This window comes from Panthera uncia, assembly GCF_023721935.1.
Source record: "Panthera uncia isolate 11264 chromosome A3 unlocalized genomic scaffold, Puncia_PCG_1.0 HiC_scaffold_11, whole genome shotgun sequence".
NCBI lineage: Eukaryota > Metazoa > Chordata > Mammalia > Carnivora > Felidae > Panthera > Panthera uncia.
This window is the reverse complement of record NW_026057578.1, coordinates 14,854,082-14,879,081: the sequence shown is the minus strand read 5'-3', so window position 1 is coordinate 14,879,081 and position 25,000 is coordinate 14,854,082. Positions and strand designations below refer to the sequence as shown.

The 25,000-nt window shown below is 41.7% G+C and overlaps 1 long non-coding RNA gene across 1 annotated transcript in view; it reads right to left on the bottom strand.

Moving 5' to 3' along the window:
- Positions 1 to 4,723: 4,723 nt before the first annotated feature.
- LOC125936538 (uncharacterized) overlaps positions 4,724 to 25,000 on the bottom strand; it is a 21,335-nt gene continuing 1,058 nt past the window's right edge. The window contains exons 2-3 of the long non-coding RNA XR_007462055.1: positions 19,742 to 19,826; positions 4,724 to 4,809 (exon numbers count right to left, since the gene is read on the bottom strand). This is a non-coding gene — a long non-coding RNA (uncharacterized LOC125936538). The remainder of the gene's footprint in view (positions 4,810 to 19,741; positions 19,827 to 25,000) is intronic.

The following is a 25,000-nucleotide window of genomic DNA, read 5'->3' as shown; positions in this document are numbered from 1 at the left end:
ACTTATTTCTCTTAGCATAATACACTCTAGCTCCATCCATGTCATTGCAAATGGCAAGATTTCATTCTTTTTGATAGCTGAGTAATATTCCATTGTATATATATGCCATATCTTCTTTATCAAGAGACTCTTAATCACTAAATTCTACTCTTGAAACCAATATTACACTATTATATTAACTAACTAGAATTTAAGTAAAAATTTGAAAAAATAAATAAAATAAAATACTCCATTATACACATATATAATGGACTATCATTCAGCCATGAAAAAGAAGGAAATCTCCCCACTTGCAATAACATGGATAGACTTTGAGGGCATTATGCTAAGTGAAATAAATCAGACAGACAGAGGAAACAAATGCTATATAATATCACCTATACGTAGAATCTTAAAAAGCCAAACTCTTAAATACAAAGAGTATAATGGTGGTTTCCAGGGCTGGGGGCTGGGGAAATTAGGGAGATTTTTATTTAATGATACAAACACTCAAATAATAGATAAGTAAGTCCTGGAGATCTAATGCACAGCGTAGTGATTATAGTCAACAATAACCATATTGCAATATGTGAACACATCAGATCATCATGTTGTATGCCTTAAACTCATACAGTGTTAAATGTCAATTATATCTCAATGAAAGAAAGAAAGAAAGAAAGAAAGAAAGAAAGAAAGAAAGAAAGAAAGAAAGAAAATAGTGCCAAGAGCTCCTAAAGGAAAGGATTTGATAGGGCCAGGATCACAGAACGCTGCATAAAATCTAGTTGTTAAGAGTTACATTCATGACATCCACACCCCACATCTGAATACGGGCCAAAAGGTGACAGATGAGGGAATCACCGTCACAAGTGCAATGAGCAATTTAATTTTTGCATGATCTCTAAAGATCCCCTCACAAAATATTTAATAACAAAGGCAAAAGAACAGTTTTACAATAAAGAAACGGGGCAGACACCATCTTAGTCAAGTGACTACAATCACCACTGCCAATAATGGGACAAATAGACATTGTGAACCACTCAATACAATGCAATGGCAAAAACACAGTATCTGGAATATTCTGGTCAAAATTCATGACCTACACCTAATCATGAGGAAACGTTGGTATAATTCAAATTGAGGGACATTATACAAGATGCCTGGCCTATACGAAACTTCATAAAAGTCAAGAAATGCCAAGAAACTGTTTCGGACTGGAGAAGACCAGAGTGGCATGACAATTAGATGTCACACATGCTCCTAGAGTGATCCTTTCTATTAAAAAGGAGGATACTGGAACAAATGGCAGAATTTGAGTAGGATATCTAAACAAAGAGTGTAAGACACTTCTCCATACTATTCTTACGATGCTGTATGAATCTATTTTATTTTGTTGTTGTTGCTGCTGTTTATTTTTCAGAGAGAGAGAGAGACAGAAAGTGCACATGGGAGGATCAGAGAAAGAGAGACACAGAATCCGAAGCAGGCTCCAGACTCTGAGCCGTCAGCACAGAGCCCAATACGGGGCTCAAACCCATGAACCGTGAGATCATGATCTGAGCCGAAATCAGAGGCTCAACTGACTGAGCCACTCAGGCGCCCTGAGTATGAACCTATTTTAAAATATTTTCTTTTTTTTAACTCACTCTGATTTCTGGGGCACCTGGGTGGCTCAATAAGGGAAGCATCCGACTTCGACTCAGGTCATGATCTCACAGTTCTTGAGTTTGAGCCCCATATCGGACTCTCTGCTGTTGGCTCAGAACCCATTTGGGATCCTCTGTTCCCCCCTCTCTCTCTGCCTCTCTCTCTCTCTCTCTCTCTCTCTCTCAAAAACAAATAAAATTTTTTAAAAAAATACTCACTCTCATTTCTATAGAGAGTAAACTAAATCAGACCACAGGCAGAGTGAGGGGGACCAGTTGAGAGCTCTGGCAGACACCCAAGTGCAGAATGACCATAGCATGGGCTGGAGAGGGGTGGTAGAAAAGAGAGAAGTGAACACAGTAGGGACATCTTTTGAGATAAAATTAAAAGGATTTGTAAATAGACAGGACGATGGGGATATGCATTAGAAGGAGGTATGGATACCTCCCAGGTGAGCTTGGTTAAGTAGGTGGACGTGTCATTCACTAATACATGTAAGAATGAGAAGGAAAGACCTGGCTTGTCCAAAACATGTGAGTGGGTATGTTCAATAGATCGTTCAACATGTGGGCATGGCGCTCAGATGAGAGGTTGTATTATCTTCCAGTCCAAGTGGCTTTAGAATGACCAACATTATCTATTTTTGGATACATGTATATATGTAAAATAAAATATCCATATACATGGATACATGTACGTATGTATGTATTTAGAGTTTTTGTCTTTTTGATCTCTTAGTTTCTCATAAAGGTATATTAAAAATCTTACATTATGGGGCACCTGGGTGGCTCAGTAGGCCTGCTTCGGATTCTGTGTCTCCTTCTCTCTCTCTCTTTCTCTCTGCCCCTCCCCTGCTCATGCTCTCTGTCTCTCAAAAATAAATAAATGTTAAAAAAAAAAAACTTAAAAAAAATCTTACATTATAATTCGGATTGCCAATTGGTCCAATTCTGTCAATATTCTGTTTGTTTCTCTGTAATCAAATCTAAACTCTTACTGCTCTCAACGGGATACGCTCAAATGTCAACAGGCAAGATACCAGGGGCAGGGGAGCAGGAAAATGACTTTATTCAGAAAATCAGCAAACCAAGGAGATGGTGGACAACTGTCCTAAAGACTCATCTCCCCTCAGCATGAAATTTGAGCTTCTTTTATGTTAGCAGAAGGGGGAAGTGGGAAGGGCTTGGAGTCAAAAGGTGACAGACATCTATAACACAAGAGGAAGGTCATGTAAATTATTTGTCCTTGGTCAGTTGACCTCTGCATACAGGAATCTGATCTTGTCGTTCTAGCAAATAAACATAGTATAGTCATTTCTGTATGTCCTTCTTTATCTCCTTGGGTGAGGTAGGTTTTGGAAAAAGAGCAGTTTTTACCACTCAGCTGTAACAAGCTTATGTGCAGAGCTAAACAAAGGTTTCCTAGCTATACAGTTTCACAGCAGCAAGAGAAATAAAAGCAATATGGAGTCAGACATGCTAAGTTACTCCCTGTTACATATCTTAGACCTCTGTGGTTGGGAACATATACATTCACAAGCTAGAGTGTATTATGCTAAGCAAAATAAGTCAGAGAAAGACGAGTACCATATGATTTCACTCATATGTGGAATTTAAGAAGCAAAATTAACAAAAGAGGGGGAAAAAAGAGACAAACCAAAAAACAGAAGTTTAACCTCTTAACCATAGAGAACAGAGGGTTACAGAGGGGAGGTAGGTGGAAGGATGAGTAAAATAGATGATGGGGATTAAGAGTACACTTATTGTCCAACTCTTGGTTTCAGTTCAGGTCATGATCTCACAGTTTGTGAGATTGAGCCCCACGCTGTCAGCACAGAACCTATTAAGGTTCTCTCTCTCCCTCTCCCTGTGCCTTTCCTCCACTTGCGCTCTCTCTCACACTCTCTCAAAACAAGTAAACTTAAAAAAAATAAATAGTACAGTTACCATTATGAGGACTCAGTTACTATATTGTACCCCTGAAACTAATACAACATTGTATGTTAACTACACTAGAATTAAAATAATAATAATTCTTTTAACTTCGTAAAATTGTTGGCAAGAATGTAAAGAAATTGGAGCCTTCATGCATTGCTGGTATGAGTTGGAAATGGAGAGGCTGTTTTGCAGAGCAGCTTGGCAGTTCTTCAAAACGTTAAGCACACAGTTGCATGGGGCGCCTGGCTGGCTCAGTCAGTTGAGCTTCTGACTCTTGATGTTGGCTCAGGTCATGATCCCAGAGTCATGGGATCAAGCACTGCATCGGGCTCCACATGTGGAGCCTGCTTAAGATCCCCTCTCTCTCTCTCTCTCTCTCTCTCTCCTTCTCTCTCTCTCTCTCTCTCCCTCTGCCCCTCTCCCCAGCTAGTGCGCTCTCTTTCTCTTTAAAATTTAAAAAAAGAGGGGGGTGGGGGACCAAGATGGCAGAACAGCATGGAAGCTTTTTTTGCATCTCTTGTCCAAGAGATACAGCCAGATCAACACTAAACCATCCTGCACACCTGGAAAACTGATTTGAGGATTAATTAACACAACAATCTGCACAACCTGAACCACAGAACTCAGCAGGTACGCGGCGCAGAGAGGTGAACTGGGGGAGAGAGAAGCTGCTGGGGATAGGGAGCTGTTTTTGCTTGTGGAGAGAGGACGGAGATCGGAGGAGAATATGGGAAAGCATCCCCCCAAAAGAAGCTGGAGAGAACGTGGAAAAGTGGAAACAGCTGCAGGGACTGAACCAAAAAGGGAAAAAGGAGAGGATTTAAATTCCATTAAGACTATAAACAGGGGGAGCGCAGAGTCTGAAACTCTGCAGCTCGATACCTGGCGGTGCTCTGGTGAGAAGGGTGAATCCCCAGGAGCAGAGAGAAGTCCGGGGGTCTTCGGGCCACAGGGGAGAGGCGGTTTCCCTCTCTGGAGGACATCTGGTAGAGGCTGTGTGCCCCAGTGGACCCGGGAGAACAACCACATTCGCTGGTGCTGGAACAAGGTCGCTGGGGGTGAAGCCTGGTGCCAGACGCGTGTTGTGATTTTCCATAATCCCTGAAGCGCTGCTGCTACACGATCGCGTGAACTCTTTCTGGGGCGGGCTGGCACCCGGCCGCGGTCTCTGGGCTTCGGCAGCAGCACGATCCTGCGAACATTCCTGGGTGCGGCCGGCACCCGGCCACTGCTCAGTGAGACTCTCCTGCAGAGGGGCAGAAGGGGTCAAAGCCGCAGTCCCTCAGAAGTGAGGGGTTGGGAAACACAGCCGCATCTGAGATAAAACTAAAGAGGGAGGTGTTGCCTGGGGCTTGGTCACTGACAGTGTAAAAGCATGGAGTGGACAAAAGCCAGAGATAAAGAACAGGTGCACGATTGCTGATCGGGGAGAACTGAGTCCCGATACTACCCAGAGACTGAGTAGCTGGGTGACGCCATTTTCACTGCTACCGCGCATGCGCATACACACCTACAAGCGCCACACCAACCCACCCCAGTAGCTAAGCAGTGCCATCTAGTGGAGAGCAGAGCCCTTACACTAAGCCCCGTCCAACTGGGCCAACCTTCGTCTTCAGGAACACAAATCTCTCCAGCTGCTTAGTTTACGGACTATAAAGTGCTTCAAAGTTTGACTTCTAGGTGAAAATGAAGTAATTTCAATCGTATCTCAGTCTGTTCACTGGTCCAACTATTCAATTATTTTCTCTTTTGCATTTCCTTTCTTTTTCTTAAATGCAGAAAAAGAAAAAAATTATTTTTATTTTCAATTTCTATTAAAAATATTTTTAATTTTTTTCTATTATGTTTTTACTTTTGTGTAAATTTTTTCAACTTCTATTTTACTTACATAATTTCATTTTATTCTATTTCAGTGTACTCGTTTTTTTCAAATTTTCAAATGATTTCCTTTTTTTTCCTTTTTCCATTTCTCTATCAAGACCCTGCCAACAACCAGACAAAAACACACTTAGGATCTGGGGCGCCTGGGTGGCTCAGTGGATTGAGCATCCGACTTCAGCTCAGGTCATGATCTCGCAGTCCATGAGTTCGAGCCCCACGTCAGGCCCTGTGCTGACAGTTCAGAGCCTTGAGCCTGGTTCTGATTCCGTGTCTTCCTCTCTCTCTGCCCCTCCCCTGCTCATGCTCTGCCTCTATCACTCTCAAAAATGAATAAATGTTAAAAAAAATTTTTTTTAAACACACCTAGGATGTGACATCATTTATTTGATTTGTGTGTGTGTGTGTGTGTTGTTTTTAATTTTTTATTTCAATCTTCCTTTTTTAATTTAATTATTTTAATTTTTTTACCTCATTAATTCCTTGTCTCCCTTCAAAATGATGAAATGAAGGAATTCACCCCAAAAGAAAGAACAGGAAGAAACAACAGCCAGAGACTTAACCAACATAAATACAAGCAAGATGTCTGAACCAGAATTTAGAATCACGATAATAAGAATACTAGCTGGAGTGGAAAATAGATTAGAATCCCTCTCTGCAGAGATAAAAGTAGTAAAAGCTAGTCAGGATGAAATAAAAAATGTTGTAACTGAGGCAATCTCTAATGGATGCCACAGCGGCAAGGATGGATGAGGCAGAGCAGAGAATCAGTGACAAACTTATGGAGAATAATGAAGCAGAAAAAAAGAGGAAGACTAAAGCAGAAAAAAAGAGGGATATTAGGGCAAAAGAGCACAATTGAAGAATTAGAGAAATCAGTGACTCATTAAAAAAGGAACAACATCAGAATCACAGGGGTCCCAGAAGAGGAAGAGAAAGAAATAGGGGTAGAAGGGTTACGTGAGCAAATAATAGCAGAAAACTTTCCTAACCTGGGGAAAGACACAGACATCAAAATCCAGGAAGCAGAGGACTCCCATTAGATTCAACAAAAACTGACTATCAATAAGGCATATCATAGTCAAATTCACAAAATACTCAGGCAAGGAAAGAATCATGAAAACAGCAAAGGAAAAAACTCCTTAGCTTACAAGGAAAGACAGATCAGGTTTGCAGCAGACCTATCCACAGAAACTTGGCAGGCCAGAAAGGAGTGGCAGGATATATTCAATGTGCTGCATAAGAAAAATATGCAGCCAAGAATTCTTTATCCAGCAAGGCTGTCATTCAAAATAGAAGGAGAGATTAAAAGTTTCCCAGACAAAAATTAAGGGACTTCATGACCACTAAACCAGTCCTGCAAGAAATTTTAAGGGGACTCTCTGAGGGGAGAAAGGACTAAAACAAACAAACAAACAAATAAAGAGCAAAAGCAACAAAGACTAGAAAGGACCAGAGAACCCCACCAGAAACTCCAACTCTACAAACAACATAATGGTAATAAATACATATCTTTCAGTACTCACTCTAAATGTCAACGGACTAAATGCTGCAATCAAAAGACATAGGGTAACAGAATGGATAAGAAAAAAAGATCCATCTATATGCTGTTTATAAGAGACCCATTTTAGACCTAAACCACCTTCATATTGAAAATGAGGGGATGGAGAACCATCTATCATGCTAATGGTCAACAAAAGAAAGCCAGAGTAGCCATACTTATATCAGACAATCTAGGCTTTAAAATAAAGACTGTAACAAGAGATGAAGAAGGGCATTATATCATAATTAAGGGGTCTATCCACCAAGAAGACCTAACAATTGTAAACATTGATGCTTCAAATGTGAGAGCACCCATACATATAAATCAATTAACCACAAACATAAAGAAACTCATTGATAATAATGCCATAATAGTAGGGGACTTCAACACCCCACTTACAACAATGGACAGATCCTCTAATCAGAAAATCAACAAGGAAACAATGGCTTTGAATGACACACTGGATCAGATGGACTTAATAGATACATTCAGAACATTTCATCCTAAAGCAGCAAAATTCACATTCTTCTCCAGTGCACATGGAACATTCTCCAGAATAGACCACATACTGGGACACAAATCAGCCCTCAACAAGTACAAAAAGATCAAAATCATACCGTGTATATTTTCAGACCACAACACTATGAAACTCAAAACCACCACAAGAAAAAAAAATTGGAAAGGGAACAAATACTTGGAGACTAAAGAACATCCTACTAAAGAATGAATGGGCTAACCAAGAATTTAAAGGGGAAATTAAAAAGTACATGGAAGCCAATGAAAATGATAATACCACAACCCAAAACCTCTGGGATGCAGGAAAGGTGATCATAAGAGGAAAGTGTTTAACAATCCAGGCCTTCCTAAAGAAGTAGGAAAGGTCTCAGATACACAACCTAAGCTTACACCTTAAAGATCTGGGAAAAGAACAACAAATAAACCCAAAACCAGCAGAAGGCAGGAAATAATAAAGATTAGAGCAGAAATTAATGCTATCGAAACCCAAAAAACAGTAGAACAGATCAATGAAACCAGCAGCTGGTTCTTTGAGAGAATTAACAAAATTCATAAACCCCTAGCCAGTTTAATCAAAAAGAAAAAGGAAAGGATCCAAATAAATAAAATCAAGAATGAAAGAGGAGAGATCACAACCAACACAGCAGAAATAAAAACAATAATAAGAGAATATCATTTGCAATTGTATGCCAATAAAATGGGTAATCTGGAAGAAATGGACAAATTCCTAGAAACATACACACTACCAAAACTGAAACGGGAAGAAATAGGAAATTTGAACAGACCCATAACCAGTAAAGAAATCAAATTACTAATCAAAAATCTCCCAAAAAACAAAAGTCCAGGGACAGATGGCTTTCCAGGGGAATTCTACCAAACATTTAAGGAAGAATTAACACCTATTCTCTTGAAGCTGTTCCAAAAAAAAATAGGAATGGAGGGAAATTTTCCAAACTCTTTCTATGAAGCCAGCATTACCTTGATTCCAAAACCAGACAAAGACCCCGCTAAAAAGGAGAACTATAGACCAATTTCCCTGATGAACATGCAAGCAAAAATCCTCAATAAGATATTAGCCAACCAGATCCAACAGTACATTAAAAAAATTATTCACCATGACCAAGTGGGATTTATACCTGGGATGCAGGGCTGGTTCAATATCCACAAAACAATCAATGTGATTCATCACATCAATAAAAGAAAGGACAAGAACCATATGATCCTCTCAATAGATGCAGAGAAACCATTTGACAAAATACAGTATCCTTTTTTGATAAAAACCCTCAAGAAAGCAGGGATAGAAAGATCATACCTCGATATCATAAAAGCCATATATGAGAGACCCAATGCTAATATCATCCTCAATGGGGAAAAACTGAGAGCTTTCCCCCTAAGGTCAGGAACAAGACAGGGATGTCCAATCTCGCCACTATTATTCAACATACTATTGGAAGTCTTAGCCTCTGCAATCAGACAACACAAAGAAATAAAAGGCATCCAAATCATCCAGGAGGAGGTCAAACTCACACTCTTCGCAGATGACAGGATACTCTATATGGAAAGCCCAAAAGATTTCACCAAAAAACTGCTAGAACTGATCCATGAATTCAGCAAAGTGGCAGGATACAACATCAATGCACAGAAATCGGTTGCATTCCTATACACCAACAATGAAGCAACAGAGAAATCAAGGAATCGATCCCATTTACAGTTGCACCAGAAACCATAAAATACCTAGGAATAAATCTAACCAATGAGGTGAAAAATCTATACACTGAAAACTATAGAAAGCTTATGAAAGAAATTGAAGAAGACACAAAAATATGGGAAAATATTCCATGCTCCTGGATAGGAAGAACAAATATTGTTAAAATGTCAATACTACCCAAAGTAATCTACATATTCAATGCAATACCTTTCAAAATAACACCAGCATTCTTCACAGAGCTGGAACAAACAATCCTAAAATCTGTATGGAACCAGAAAAGACTCCAAATAGCCAAAGCAATCTTCAAAAAGAAAACCAAAGCAGGAAGCATCACAATCCTGGACTTCAAGCTGTATCACAAAGCTGTAATCATCAAGACAGTATGGTACTGGCACAAAAACAGACACACAAATCAATGGAACAGAACAGAAAACCCAGAAATGGACCCACAAATGTATGGCCAACTAATCTTTGACAAAGCAGGAAAGAATATCCAATGGAATAAAGACAGTCTCTTCAGCAAGTGGTGCTGGGAAAACTGGGCGGCAACATGCAGAAAAATGAACCTGGACCACTTTCTTACACCATACACAAAAATAAACTCAAAATGGATGAAAGACCTAAATGTAAGACAGTAATCCATCAATATCCTCGAGGAGAAAGCAGGCAAAAACCTCTTTGATCTTGGCCGCAGCAACTTCTTACTCAACACGTCTCCAGAGGCAAGGGAAACAAAAGCAACAATGAACTACTGAGACCTCATCAAAATAAAAAACTTCTGCACAGCAAAGGAAACAAGCAGCAAAACTAGAAGGCAACTGACAGAATGGGAAAAAATATTTGCAAGCGACATATCAGATAAAGGGTTAGTATTCAAAATCTTTAAAGAACTTCTCAAACTTAACACGCCAAAAACAAATAATCCAGTGAAGAAATGGGCAAGACATGAATAGACACTTCTCCAAAGAAGACATCCAGATGGCCAACCGACACATGAAAAAATGCTCAACATCTCTCATCATCAGGGAAATACAAATCAAAACCACAATGAGATACCACCTCACACCTGTCAGGATGGCTAACATTAACAACCCAGGCGACAACAGATGTTGGTGAGGATGCAGAGAAAGAGGATCTCTTTTGCATTGTTGGTGGGAATGCAAGCTGGTGCAGCCACTCTGGAAAATAGTATGGAGGTTCCTCAAAAAACTAAAAATATAACTACCCCATGATCCAGCAATTGCACTACTAGGTATTTATCCAAGGGATACAGGTGTGCTGTTTCAAAGGGGCGCATGCACCCCAATGTTTATAGCAGCGCTATCAACAATAGCCAAAGGATGGAAAGAGCCAAAATGTCCATCAACTGATGAATGGATAAAGAAGATGTGGTATATGTATACGATGGAGTATTACTCGCTAATCAAAAAGAATGAAATCTTGCCGTTTGCAACTACATGGATGGAACTGGAGGGTATATGCTAAGTGAAATTAGTCAGAGAAAGACAAGTATCATATGACTTCACTCATATGAGGACGTTAAGACACAGAACAGATGAACACAAGGGAAGGGAAGTAAAAATAATGTAAAAACAGTGAGGGGGACAAACGTAACGGACTCTTAAATATGGATAACAAACAGAGGGTTACTGGAGGGGTTGTGGGAGGGGGGATGGGCTAAATGGGCAAGGGGCATTGAGGAATCTACTTCTGAAATCATTGTTGCGCTATATGCTAATTAACTTGGGTGTAAATTTAAAAACTAAAAAATAATTAAATAATTTTAAAAATAAGAATAAAAAAATAAAGTACAAATTTTTAATACTATTTGATAATTGTGTTGTCTTTTTTCTACTACTCACTAATTTCAACTATCTTCATCAATATCTGCATCAATATCTTCATCAATATCCTGTCTACTTTCTTTACATTTATTTTGCTGTTTTTGTTCCATTTTCTTAGGTTCAAGCCTGCATTAACTTACTTTCAAATTTTTACATTTATATGTTAAATGTTCATTATAGAAATGCTGATGCCCTGAGCCTTAGATATGAAGAAGAGAGTGGGGGCACTGAGGCTCACCAGTCTAGCTGTGACAAACCATGACCTTGGATGCTACATGGTTGGGTACCCAAGCACTTAGTGTTCTGCTCACTAGGCTGATTTTGTATGCACCAGAACTCTGCCCAGGCTTGGGCCCTGGGGAGATGAAATCAAAAAGATGGGTTCAACTCCTCCCAAGAGAAGGAGCTCCATCCCAAATATAAAATGTCAGCCCAGTCCTAGACTCTCCTATCTCCTGCCTGCAACACCATGAAGACTGAATGGATCCTCTTTTCTCTATGTCTCCTCATCTTGTCTATGCCCCTCCAGACACTTTCAGGCGTCCTGTTTCCTTTACCTCTCAGAAAACAATTGTGTGAAAGTGGACATCTTGGAGGTAAGGCAAAATAGGAAGGGCAGCCCAGGAGAACACTGTGAAGGTGAAGGCGATCTAGGCAGCCTGGGTGATAGGCAGTAATGAAGTCCTGCTTTTCTCTTACACCACACAGCCCTTAGAGCATCTAATTCCAGAAGTTTCATTCATTTCTGTCTATGGATTGGAGAAGGAGGAAGACAGAAAATAGAATCAAGTTTTTTCCAAGGGATTTCAGTGGAAGAGGAGGGGGATTGTGAAAATTGGATTAACGTAAGGAGTGTCCAGAAAACCTCTTTATTGTTGTGTGTGGGTGTGGGTGTGTGTGTATTAGATGAACTTTAATTCTACTTAACGCATATATACAGGACCACTCTGCATTCCACAGATAATGGAGAAGCAAAGCCATCATTCACACACTTGGGGCACTCACATCTACTTATCATGATGGACACATGTGGAATACTCACGTATCCATGAGTAAATGTGGCAAAGTCCCAGTTGTGGGTGAGGGCTGGAGTTGGACTTCAGGAAGACTGACATTAACTCATTCTTTGTCTCCAACACGGACGTCATTGTTCCTGCTCTGACCACCCACCTCCATGGTCTCAGTGAGGCCAGGTGAGTCTGCATGGTAGGTAAAAGGGGAGGGGCATAGCTAGATGTGAGAGGACACAGACACTGGTGGAAGGAAGGAAGATCTTTTGCAAATTAAGCATTTTGAGCCTATCCTTCAGGAGTAGATGTAGACAGACAAAGGCCTTTTTAGCTTGTGTTTGCAGAGACTCTGTAAAAGTAAAGTAAGGGCTCTGACCTATGGCCTTGGGGAAGCAGATGACATGTTTACTTCCAGTGCCATGGGAAAGCCTGTGGAGAATCAGGAAATGGGATATATTTAATATGAAATTCTGTGATAGAGCGCAGAAGCCTCAGGTCTTTCTTGCTTTCCACTCTACCTTACCGTCCTTCTCCAATTATCTGAGTCACTGACGCAGGCCGTAGTCTAGAATCATTGCCCCATATCACATATACAGTGATATTTTTGCTGAAGGAACTCTCCCAGTGAAAAAGTAACAGGTAGATTCACATGGGCTGATGACCATCAGTCATCTGAGTCCATGAGGAAAAGAATGTCCGCTTGGCAGTAGAAAAGAAAACCTGGGGTGCCTGGATTACTCAGTCGGTTAAGCGAGGGACTTCGGCTCAGGTCATGATCTCGTGGGTCACAAGTTTGAGCCCCGTGTAGGGCTCTGTGCTGACAGCTTGGAGCTGGAGGCTGCTTCGGATTGTGTGTCTCCGTCTCTCTCTGCCCCTCCCCCCACTTGCTCTTGTGCTCTCTCTCTCTCTCTCTCTCTCTAAGATAAATAAACATGAAAGTTTTTTAAAAAAAGAAAAGAAAAGAAAACCTGACTCTGGGATTCTCATGCCCAGAAATCTGCAACTATCCTCCGGTATTTGGCACCTGTAAGTCAGGTTACACGAGATTCTACTACAACACCTTGACATTTTTGTGTGAGCCCTTCGTCTTCTCTGGCTGTGGAGGCAACAGAAACAACTTTAAACATAAATTTCTCTGCGAAAAATTTTGTATTCCTGAAAAGTCAGGCTCTCAGCTCCTCACCCAACCCCCAATGACACCAAATACTAGAAACCCTGGTTTTTCAGTAAAAAAGCAAGAAAGAGGCCAGGGGAAATTGAGCAATGGGACAAGATTGTACCTGGGTTGGGGACGATCAGTCACAGGCACAAATGTCAAGGTCTCAGGTCATTTAGTCCAACAAAACTCTTTTGAAATTGTGAAAATCAGAGCCCAGAGAGGCTAACAACGAGAGGCTCATTCAGAAGAAGGACGTGGGTCCAGACGCCCAAGCTCTCCACCCAACAACTCACCACTACCATGATCACCTCAGGTCTTTAAGATCCTATTCAACCCCTATTTTTGCACAGTTAAAAAGCAAAGTAGTGAGAATGGGCAGAGTAGTTCAGTATCTATAGTGAATGGCTACACAATAGCCTTAGACTCAAGAGCAGAGACCTCGCTTTATTAATTTGTATGTCCTCAGAGTAGAGTACTATACTGGCTCACTAACATTTTATGGATGCATTATGGATCAGGATGGTATAGGAATTAAAAACCCATTTGCAGCTACGTGGATGGAACTGGAGGGTATTATGCTAAGTGAAATGAGTCAGTCAGAGAAAGACAAAAATCATATGACTTCACTCATATGAGGACTTTAAGAGACAAAGCAGATGAACATAAGGGAAGGGAAAGAAAAATAATATAAAAACTGGGAGGGGGACAAAACAAAAGAGACCCATAAATATGGAGAACAAACTGAGGGTTGTTGGAGGGGTTGTGGGAGGGGGGATGGGCTAAAGGGGTAAGGGGCATTAAGGAATCTACTGAAATCATTGCTTCACTATATACTAGTTTGGATGTAAAAAAATAAAGTTAAAAAAAAAAAGCTCTGAAGTTCTGCTGAAATGTAAAAGACCCATGGATTCTACCAAAGGTGCTAACAATTGCTACATTTATTTATTAACAGAGACAGAGGCAGTGGAAGAAAGGAAACCCAACACAACATAAGGAAGAAATGAAGAAAAAGGAATATTCCTTATGCAAAAGTATGCCAAAATAATTCTGAATATAAATGGGACTATTACTGGAAGATTTTGAATTCAGAATTCTTGCTAATTTCCTTGCTCAGATTTGCCTTTCATGCTGATTATATGTATAAAAATTTAACTGAAAACTTCCTCCCATCCTAGATTCTTCCAATGTAAACCACTGATGACCTCTCTGAAGATACCAACCTACCCATGTAATGAATTCATCTGCATAAAGGCAATCATTGTTGGCACCTCCTTGGCATGACCCACCAAAACTGAGTTTGCTCCTGTATTTTGTCACTGACCCCAGTGGATTTCCATATAAGTGGCACTAAAATAATCCTCATTAAGTTGTTTCATCTGCCCCAAATCAATGAGCATTCAACCCTCAACAAGGCTCATATTCTAGGGAACTATCTCCAGTGCCCCAGGGACCAGGAATATAGAAATTATGACTTTACACCTGGAAGCTGCAAATCTTAAATGAAGCTGAACTTCTATAATCAGAGTATGGAGAGTCATAACCCTTTGCCCTGACTTCCCTATTCACATTCTCATCAAGGACCCAGCTTCACAAAGGAGTCCAGTGATACGAGCATTCTAAGGACCATAAACACTGGGGGGCACTGTAGCCCAGGGTAAGTCCATATATGGGCATGCTAAGTCAATCCCAACAATGGCAACCCCTGCCTCTGGACTTTGGGCACAGCCTTGGAGACATCTCAGGAATTGGCAGGAAGCATAGGTTAAAGATGTCAGTCACCCTAGCCCTTCACCCAGGAACTGTTCCTGTGTAAAAAGACACAAATGAAAAAGGTAGTTTCTGGGTATTGAACCAAAGTCTAGTAACTCAGACCATTCTGAATCCATAGAAAACTTCTTCCTAGGCCTGGCATCACGGGTATGACCTATCTGGTACACATTCATGGATTCTGAAGACTTCCCACCCTCTGACTATTGTGAAACACAGTGTCACATAAACAAGTATAAACGAGTGTAATTTCCTTGAAAACTCTTTCAGAACTGTAGTCTAGTATTCCAAAGAATTACTACAAGTAAAGTGCTCTCTGAAGACAATTAGTATCCAAAGTCCATTTTAGCCTCAGGTTTTCAGATTTCTCCTGGGCGCTCAAGTGATTGTCCAAGTTTCCTTCTCACTCAATCCTAAATTTGCCTGTAGGATGGTTTGTGTGTGTGTTTTCTGTGGTGCTGAAGGATGATATTCACAAGTGCCAACAAAGATCAGTAAAAAGGCACAAAGCCATACAACATTTGCAGGCCTTCCTACAGAACTACATACCCAAGGAGTAATACAGGACACCAATTAATGAGAAACCCAAAGGAATTTCACATTAAATTCAAGTGAGATATTTTGAGGGGGTGATCACTGATAAAAGGGGGGCCACAGATGACAACATAAAGCAAGGTCTTGGGGTACACCAGGGACAGAACGAAAAGATTACAGTCCTGAGTCTGGTCTCTTCCCAAGGTCATATCTGATCACCAGAGAAACTCGAAGGTTTGGTTTCTGATTCCAAGAGGCCCCAGAAAGAAGGAATTTGTGCAGCAGACCTTGGAATGTGGCACAAGTATGCCTTTCATTCGAGAGATACTCAGTGCCTTCCACCCTCACATCTGGGTGCAGAGCAGAACCCGGGAGAAGATGGAAAGAAGGGAGATCTAATGATCATCATGAAGACACTGATCTCTTCCCCCATCTAACCATCCCATTCCATCTCCTGTAGGGGAATAAATAGGGTAGGAGAAAAGCTCCAACCCTTCCCCAGGCTAGCCTTCACTGGGTCTGGTAGATCATTCTCCCCACATGAAATTCCATATCCAGCAGCCTGACACCAGTTCCATCCTGCCAAGCTCCCTTTATCAGATCCATCCTTGATCTGGCCACTTCAAAACCTCATTAGTTCTATCTGCTGTTGCCAGAATAATTATCCTCAAGCACCATTTCTGTTTCTCAGGCCCTTGATTCAAGACACACACTGCCTGTGGTTAAGATTTTAACCAAATATCCAGGTCTCCCATGTCTGCCCCATATTATTACGGTTTCCTATACTTTTGTCTCAACTTTACGAGTCTTTTTATGAGTAGCATGGACTTTGAGAGAGGAGAGTGACCCAATCCAATTCTGACCTATTGTACTTACTGGAACGAAAGGTCTGAAATGTGAGGTGACTTGACTAATGCCCCTGTTATCTCATAGTTTCATTTATGTTTTATACCTCGACTCTCAGTTGGGAACTTTCTTCCATGCACGATGCATTCTCTCCTTCTTCATTCATTCAGCACGTTCATTGAGCACCTACTGTAAGCCAGATACCATATGAGGCATGGGATAAAGTAGTGAGCAGAGAGGGCCATACCCTGTTCTCATGGAATTGACAATCTAAAGAGGAGACAGACATTTATCCAATAACCACCCAGTACCTGATGATAAATGTTAATACACGATCTACAAGAAAGGCACAGGGTGTTATTAGCAGGTGCAGTAGAGGAACTTAACCTATCAATAGATTCAGCAAATACTTTCCAGAATAAATGATATTTAAGCTGACATCTGAAGCATAACAAGGCACAAGGGGGACAGGCATTCCCACCAGAGAAAATGATAACGTGAATACCTTGAGGCAGGATAAAGCATAACATATTCTAAGAATTGAATGTGCTCCCATAGAGCTGGGGGCACAGTGAAGATATGGAGGTTAGCAGGCCAAGGTCATCTGTATGACTTTATATGTCAGGGAAAGAAGTTTAGATTTATTTCAACTGTGATGAATAAAAATGGAGGTTTTCGGGGCACCTGGGCGGCTCAATCAGTTGAGCATCTGACTCTTGATTTCCACGCAGGTCATGATCTCACAGTCTGTGAGTTTGATCCCCACATCGGGCTCAGAACTGACAACGCACAGCCTTCTTGGGATTCTCTCTCTCCCTCTCTCTCTGCCCTTCCCACTCTGCCCCCAAATTAAATACATAATTTTTCTTTAATGGAGGGTTTCAAAAAGAAGAATAATGTTTCTAAGAGACCATTCGGGGAATTCTGGTTCTGAGCACGGCAGAATAGCTTATATCAACTACAGATGACGATTATATTATCTTGACAAAATGTAAAAAACAACGGTTTTAAGTCACTGGAGAGTGACCAAAATTAAGCAGAAGCTGGATAGGATTTAATCCTTGAAAGAAAAAAGCCACAGTGGAAGAGATCCACACATGGCTTTTCTCAGAGGAAGACCCCCAATCCAGCCTGAGCGAGGCAGATAAAGCTCAAGCAGAAAGCCATAGTCTTATGTCCTGAGAAGTCAGAAGACAGTACTCAGGATAGACTCCCAAAGCAACTATGCATCAAGGGAGGAAATCCAAAGAGGAGACAACCACAAGAGGGAATCTCCAACATCGTTATACAACCTCCTCTCAAATCCCTGATTGTCTCCCCAGTCTCTTATATGCAGGTGATATTCCAAGAATCCAGCCAGGACAGAGGTGCCAAATTATCAGATAGGTTTCATAGCTTTGATTTTTTAATTCAAATCCTAGTTTGCTAACATATAATGTAGTATGGGTTTCAGGAGTAGAATTTAGTGATTCATCACTTACATCTAACACCCAGTGCTCATCCCAACAAGCACCCTCCTTAATGCCCTTCACCCATTTAGCCCATCTCCCCACCTAGCTCCCTTCCAGAAACCCTCAGTTTATTCTCTGTATTTAAGAGTCTCTTACGGTTTGCCTCCCTCTCTGTTTTTATCTTATTTTTCCTTCCCTTCCCCTATGTTCATCTGTTTTGTTTCTTAAACCCCACATATGAGTGAAATCATATATTTGTCTTTCTCTGATTTATTTTGCTTCGCATAATACACTCTAAGTTCCATCCACATTGTTGCAAATGGCAAGATTTCGTTCTTGATTGCTGGGTAATATTCTGATATATACAGATATATATGTATATACATATATATACATATATATCTGTATATATCACCTTTTTATAATTTTTTTAAAAATAAGCAAATATTACTTTTGTGACTTTTAAGAAATTGTTGGATTTTTTTCAAAATATGAAACAACCTAAGGATGATAATCTAAAAAACAAAACAAACAAACAACAAACAAAAAACCCAGCAGCATCAGCACCATTTGGGAGCTTGTTAGAAATGTGGAACCTCAGGTCCACCAGAGAATTGCCAAATTAGAATTGCGTTTTAAAACTATCAGTCTGCTGGGGCGCCTGGGTGGCTCAGTCCGTTAAGCGTCCAACTTCAGCCCAGGTCATGATCTCACGGCTCAGGGTTCAAGACCCGCGTTGGGCTCAGGCTCTGTGCTCACAGCTCAGAGGCTGGAGCCTGCTTTGGATTCTGTGTCTCCCTCTCTCTACCCCTTCCCAGCTCATGCTCTGTCTCTCTGTCTCACTCTCAAAAATAAATAAACATTAAAACTATTAGTCTGCTTTCTGTCTCTGTGGGTTTGTCTGCTCTGGACGTTCATGTGAGTGGAATTATACAATGTGTTCTTTTGTGCCTGACTTCTTTCACTTGGCATGGTGCTTTCAGGGATTGTCCAGGTTGTGGTACGTGTCAGTACTCCATTCTCTTGTTGCCGAATAATGTCCCGTTGTGTGGGTATACCATACTTTGTCCGTTCATCGGTTGATGAGTATTTAGGTCGTTGTTATAAGCGGTGCTACTGTGAGCATCCATTTATAAGTTTTTTCTAATTTTTTTTAATGTTTTATTTATTTTTGAGACAGAGAGAGACAGAACGTGAGCAGGGGAGGGGCAGAGAGAGAGGGAGACACAGAATCTGAAACAGGCTCCAGGCTCTGAGCCGTCAGCACAGAGCCGGACGCGGGGCTCGAACTCACCGACAGTGAGATCGTGACCTGAGCCGAAGTCGGACCCTTAACCGACTGAGCCACCCAGGCACCCCGGCAGACTAATAGTTTTAAAACGCAATTCTAATTTGGCAATTCTCTGGTGGACCTGAGAATCAGTTTTATGTATCAGTTTTAATATGGACACGTGTTTTCATTTCTTTAGGGTAAATATCTAGGAGTACAATTTCTGGGTCATGTGATAATGCTATGTTTACATTTTTTTAATGTTTATTTATTTTTTGAGAGAGACAGAGCATGAGTGGGGGAGGGTCAGAGAGAGGGAAACACAGAATCCAAAGCAGGCTCCAGGCTCTGAGCTGTCAGCACAGAGCCCGATGCAGGGCTCGAACCCACGGAGTACGAGATCATGATCTGAGCCGAAGTTGGACGCCTAACCATCTGAGCCACCCATGTACCCCATACATTTTTGATAAACTACCAAATTGCTTTCCAAAGTGGCTGCGCCATTTAATGTTCCTTCCTGTAATGTTTGGGGGTTCCAATATCTCTATATCCTTACCAACGCTTGTTATTCTTCATTAAAGAAAAAAAATTACAGCTATCCTATCCTAGTGAGTATGAACCTGTTTAATGTTTCATTGTGATTTTGACTTACATTTTCTTAATGACTGATATTGGGCATCTTCTCATGTGTTTATTGGCCATTGGTGTATCTTCTTGCGAGAATGTCAACTCAAGGCCTTTCCCCAGTTTGTAAAAAGAAAAGGAAAGGAAAGGAAAGGAAAGGAAAGGAAAGAAAAGAAAAGAAAAGAAAAGAAAAGAAAAGAAAAGAAAAAAGAAAAGAATTTGCCTTTTAACAAGACCCATTGGTGATTTGTATGCTCATTTTGCAAGTACGAGCCTATGGAAAATCAGGAAGCATCAGGAAAGGAAATCTACCTGAGTAGCTTCTTACAACGAAAGTTTCTCCTGCACCAGCTGCCTTCTACCCATAAAATGTGAACCTCTTCACAGAGTCTATATGGCCCTGAGGATTTACAGTGAGCCGCCTCCATCACTTTCCTGTTCCTAGTAGTGGCTTATTTCTCTTTCAGGGAATTCTCTCCCCTCGTTCTGTGATGTCTTGTGAAGGTCAATTCTAGGAGCCTACTGACCAACTGAAGTCAGGGAACCAGACCATTTCTCCACACATGGGTGTGTAGGGGGCAGCACATTAGTTAAGATCAAAATTCTCAGCTAGGCCATTTTGCTCCCAGAGGACATTTGGCAATATCCAGAGACACTTTGGGTTGTCACAAATGAGGGTGAAGTCTGCTGGCCTCCAGTGGGACGAAGCCAGGGATGCTGCTAAACATCACATAATACACAGGACAGTCCCTCCACCACAACACAGAATTACCCAGTCTAAAATGATAGTAGATCGAAGGTTGCGAAACCTTCAATTAGGAATCATATTCTTCCTCTCTCAGAAAAGCTAAAGAGAAAGTGAACATCGCTGTCACAGCGGTGCCACCACAACCCAATCTAGATGACCTTCCTGCTTAGACAATGTACTTCTTCCTCGTTGACCCTCTATGGTACCATCAGTTCCCAACCGTGGAGCCCCAGCTTTCCATGAATCATGTGAGCACCAGTATCGTCACAACACATTCCTGGGTTTGCTTGATGTGAGACGTAAGGGAGATGATTCATTTCAGAAATACTAAATAAAGGGTATGCTGTCTAATTCATAATAGGTTGAGAAGCTATTGGAAATATGTATGGACTCCCCCACACAATGGAGTCCCAAACCCTTAGACACTTCACTTCCTGGTTCTTCTCCCCCTCTCCATTTCACGGGCTTATTTTCATGGGCTTTGCAATGAGCATGCACCAAAGAAACAAAGGGAGGAGGGACTAAAAGTCTCTGCATCACCCCAGGGAATGTACACTTTTTCCAATCAGACTACTTTTTGCCTTACATGGGCATAGGCAACATCCCAGTAAGGCTGTAACCTCTGTAGTACTCAGCCAATGAGGAACCAGGGGAGGGACTTGCATGCTGGGAGATAAATTGTCTGCTGTAACTGCCCCAAGTGTGCCTGTCCATCAGACACCCGCTCTTGCAAGAACGTTGATTAAAGCCTCGCCTCACTGTGCTCCGAGTCTCCGCATCCCTCCTTTGATAGGGTCATAGGTCTTATTTCTAACACTGAGTTAGCCAGTATCTTTCCATTGCTGGTAACAAAGAACCCTGACCCACAACTACCTAGTCAGATGAGGGCTCCACTCCAGGGAAGGGTAGCCTCACCCAGCTGCTAGGCTAAGCATGCACATAAAGCATCAGCGAAGTAACGAAAAGTGTGGCTTTAAGGAACTTCACTAGAACTTGTAATCAGAAAACCAGAAAGAAACTATTTTAATTTCAGTCTAAATGTAAGCTCTTCATCAAGTACCTTAAACTGTTCATTCTTAGGAGCCCGGTGGTCTGGGCCACTGGTTGGGTATTGAGGCAAGCTTGCTTTAGCTTTGAGTTTCAGTGCTAAGAAGGCAGAAGAAAACAAGGGAGAGGAAAGAGACTAGATTGTTTCCATCTGGGCTCAGGGGAGAGAATGGTATAAAAAGAAGCCTATGTTCAAAAGACCAAAAAAAAAAAAATGTTAAAACTGGAAAAATATTAAAAATGGAAGATGTAACCTATAAAGTGGAGCACCACAGGACAGGAGAGACTAAAAATTAAAAACCAGTATCCCTATATATCAGGAAACATCCATAGCAATCTATCTGCAAGCCCAAGAAGCGTTGCAAAAAATAGAGGCTTTGCATCTAAATACACTTATTGGTCTAATTGCAGTGAGATTGAGAGTAAAAGCCTCTGAGGCCATTTGGCAAAGAACATGAGAAACACAGCAAGCAGCAGCTACAGAGTTCCAGGGTGTGGTTAAATATAAAAAAAAATTCTTATATATTTAAAGAAACCGAACACTTTAACAATTAAAAATCATGTCTAGAGGCACCTGGGTGGCTCAGTCGGTTGGGCGTCTGACTTCGGCCCAGGTCATGATCTCGCGGTCTGTGAGTTCGAGCCCCGCATCGGGCTCTGTGCTGACAGCTTGGAGCCTGGAGCCTGCTTCGGATTCTGTGTCTCCCTCTCTCTCTGCCCCTCCCCCGCTCACGCTCTGTCTCTCAAAAATAAATCAACGTTAAAAAAATTTTTTTTCAAAAATCATGTCTATGACATACCATTGAGTGACGAAAGCTATTACAGAACAGCAAGAGCTTCCTTCCCACACTTGCTACCATATCAACATGAATACCTAAGACAAGGCTGGATGAATGTTCACCAGTTAGCAATCATTATCTATGGACGAGGGATCCTCTTCTTTGGACTTTTCTGTGTTGTTTGAATATCTCAACAGTGATTACACCTCCTTTCTCAAAAAAAAAAAAAAAAAAAACTGGAAAAGGAGGAGGAGGAGGCAGAAGGAAGGAAGGAAGAAAAAAAAAAAAAAGAAGCATAATCCCATAATCCTACTGAGTTAGGCTCCCATATCCTCAGAGCCCGGAAGGACTTTCACGAACTTCTAATTCAGAGATTACCAAACCGCACCACACGTTAGAATCCCCTGATAAGCTTTTTTGAAATGTAGCTCCTGGTAGACAAACAAGCAGTTTCTTTTGGCCTGCCCCCACCTTTGACCTACTGAATCAAAATATCTGGGACGAAACTTGGGAATCTGCACATTGACAAGCCCACACAAGTAACTGTATTCTAAAACCAGCCTCTGGCAACCTCTCACCTGCTTTCTGTCTGTATGGATCTGCCTCTTCTAGAATTTTCATATAAATGGAATCACCCACCGTCGGTGGCCTTCTGTGTCTGGCTTCTTTCACTTAGCACAGTGTTTCCAATGTCCATCCATATTGTAGCACAGATCAGTACTTCATCCCTTTTTGCGGCTGAATAATACTCCACTGGAAGGATAGGTGACATTTTTTTTTATCCATTTATCCTCTCATGGGTATCTGGTTTGCTTCCACCTTCCGGCTATTTCAATGAACACTGTTGAACAAGTTTTCCTTTGAACACCTGTCTTCTATTCATTTGGTTACACAGCTGAGAGTGGATTCACTGAGCCACATGGTAATCCCACGCTTAACTTTTTGAGCCACCACCACACTTTTTACTACATTAAGTGGCTACTAGAAAATTTGCAATTATATGCGTGGCTTGCATTATGTTCTATTGGAGAGCGCTGCTCTGGATATTTCTTTCTGCCCCAAAATTTCACTGATGCTAACCTCTCATGTATACATACCACACCATCTTCCAAACAGGCATAGATTACAGGAAGCTGAAAATCATACCAAGAGTAAAAGAAAGCAAAGAGAATAATAAAAGAGGGTATCACGGGGGCGCCTGGGTGGCTCAGTCGGTTAAGCGGCCGACTTCAGCTCAGGTCATGATCTCGCGGTCCGTGAGTTCGAGCCCCGCGTTGGGCTCTGTGCTGACAGCTCAGAGCCTGGAGCCTGTTTCAAATTCTGTGTCTCCCTCTCTCTGACCCTCCCCCGTTCATGCTCTGTCTCTCTCTGTCTCAAAAATAAATAAACGTTAAAAAAAATTAAAAAAAAAAAAGAGGGTATCACGAAGATTCATCTTTTTTCAGAGAAACTGAATAACCATCGCTGACATTTGTTGAATGTGCCCTTTCTGTGTCGGTTCTGTGCCAAGTGCTTTCTTTATATATTCACTCGGCAATCCTGTGAGGTGGGTAATGTGATAACATGATTGTCCTCGTTCATTTTGCACAGAGCCCATGAGCAGCAGCGGAGTCCAGATTTGAACCCAGGCCTCACTGCAAAATCCAAGCTCGTAGCTTCCTGGTAGCCGAGGCAAAAATGAAACATCGGCTCTAGAAAGCACCTTTTCACAGGGGCCAGTAACAGAGGTGATGCCAGTAAAGTTACTTCCCTGCCCATTCTCAGAATGGTTCATGGCCAGAGGGAAACTTTCTCCTGACCTTGAGCTCCACAAAGAACTTGCTCTGTGACTCTGTCCAAGAAATACTGATACAACGTGATCATGTCCCCAAGATAAGTGGTACCCAAACTGCAGGGTCATTCCACATGGTATGAAAAGGGAGGGCTTAATGTTATGTCTTAATTGATTAACTGCAATCCAGTACGGATCTGGATTATAGACCCTGCTATGTAACGTTTTTCTCAAAGCGACAGGAAACAGTTGGGAGGAACTCAGGCAATACTGAACTTTTTCCCTTCACTAGGCTCCTAGAATTTCGGAGCATATTTCTCTTGCCTGGGAATGGCCTATGACTTAGACCTCTGCTGCCCTCTGGTGTCTCTGAGAATAAAGGCACCCAGCCAAGAATTCTTTCCACTCAAAACTGCCCAACCATTGTTGTTCTCACAGGCCCGCAAAGCAGCGGAGCCCAGGGTCTGAGGAGAGGAGCATCTGAGCTCCACCCCCCCAACTCCAAACAGGCCTTGAACCCTCTCTGAACACACACACCCCATCTTCAGGGTCTGGGCTCTGCCCCAGCCCTCACAAACTGCATTTCATTTCCCTCCCCTGGGTGCACTGGTGTCCTGATTCAGGCTGGTGCTGGGACCCAGATTGTTGTTGGAAGACAACAATTCAAGAGTTGCTATCAGAGGATGGCAGAGTGACCAGAATATGAATGAGAAAGCATGAAAGGGAGAGTATGAATAGGTCACAGATACCCAGGGCCAAGCTCTTCCCTCCTGGGACCTGCTCAGCTGGGCAGAATCTCAGGCCTGGAAGGGACTGTAAATCTCATGGAACCCGATGTCTGTCTCTGTCCCCTTCTCTTTCTCTCCCTGCCTCCCTGTCCCTCTCTCCCTCCCTCTCCCTCTCTCCCTCCCTGTCCTCTCTCTCTCTCTCTCTCTCTCTCTC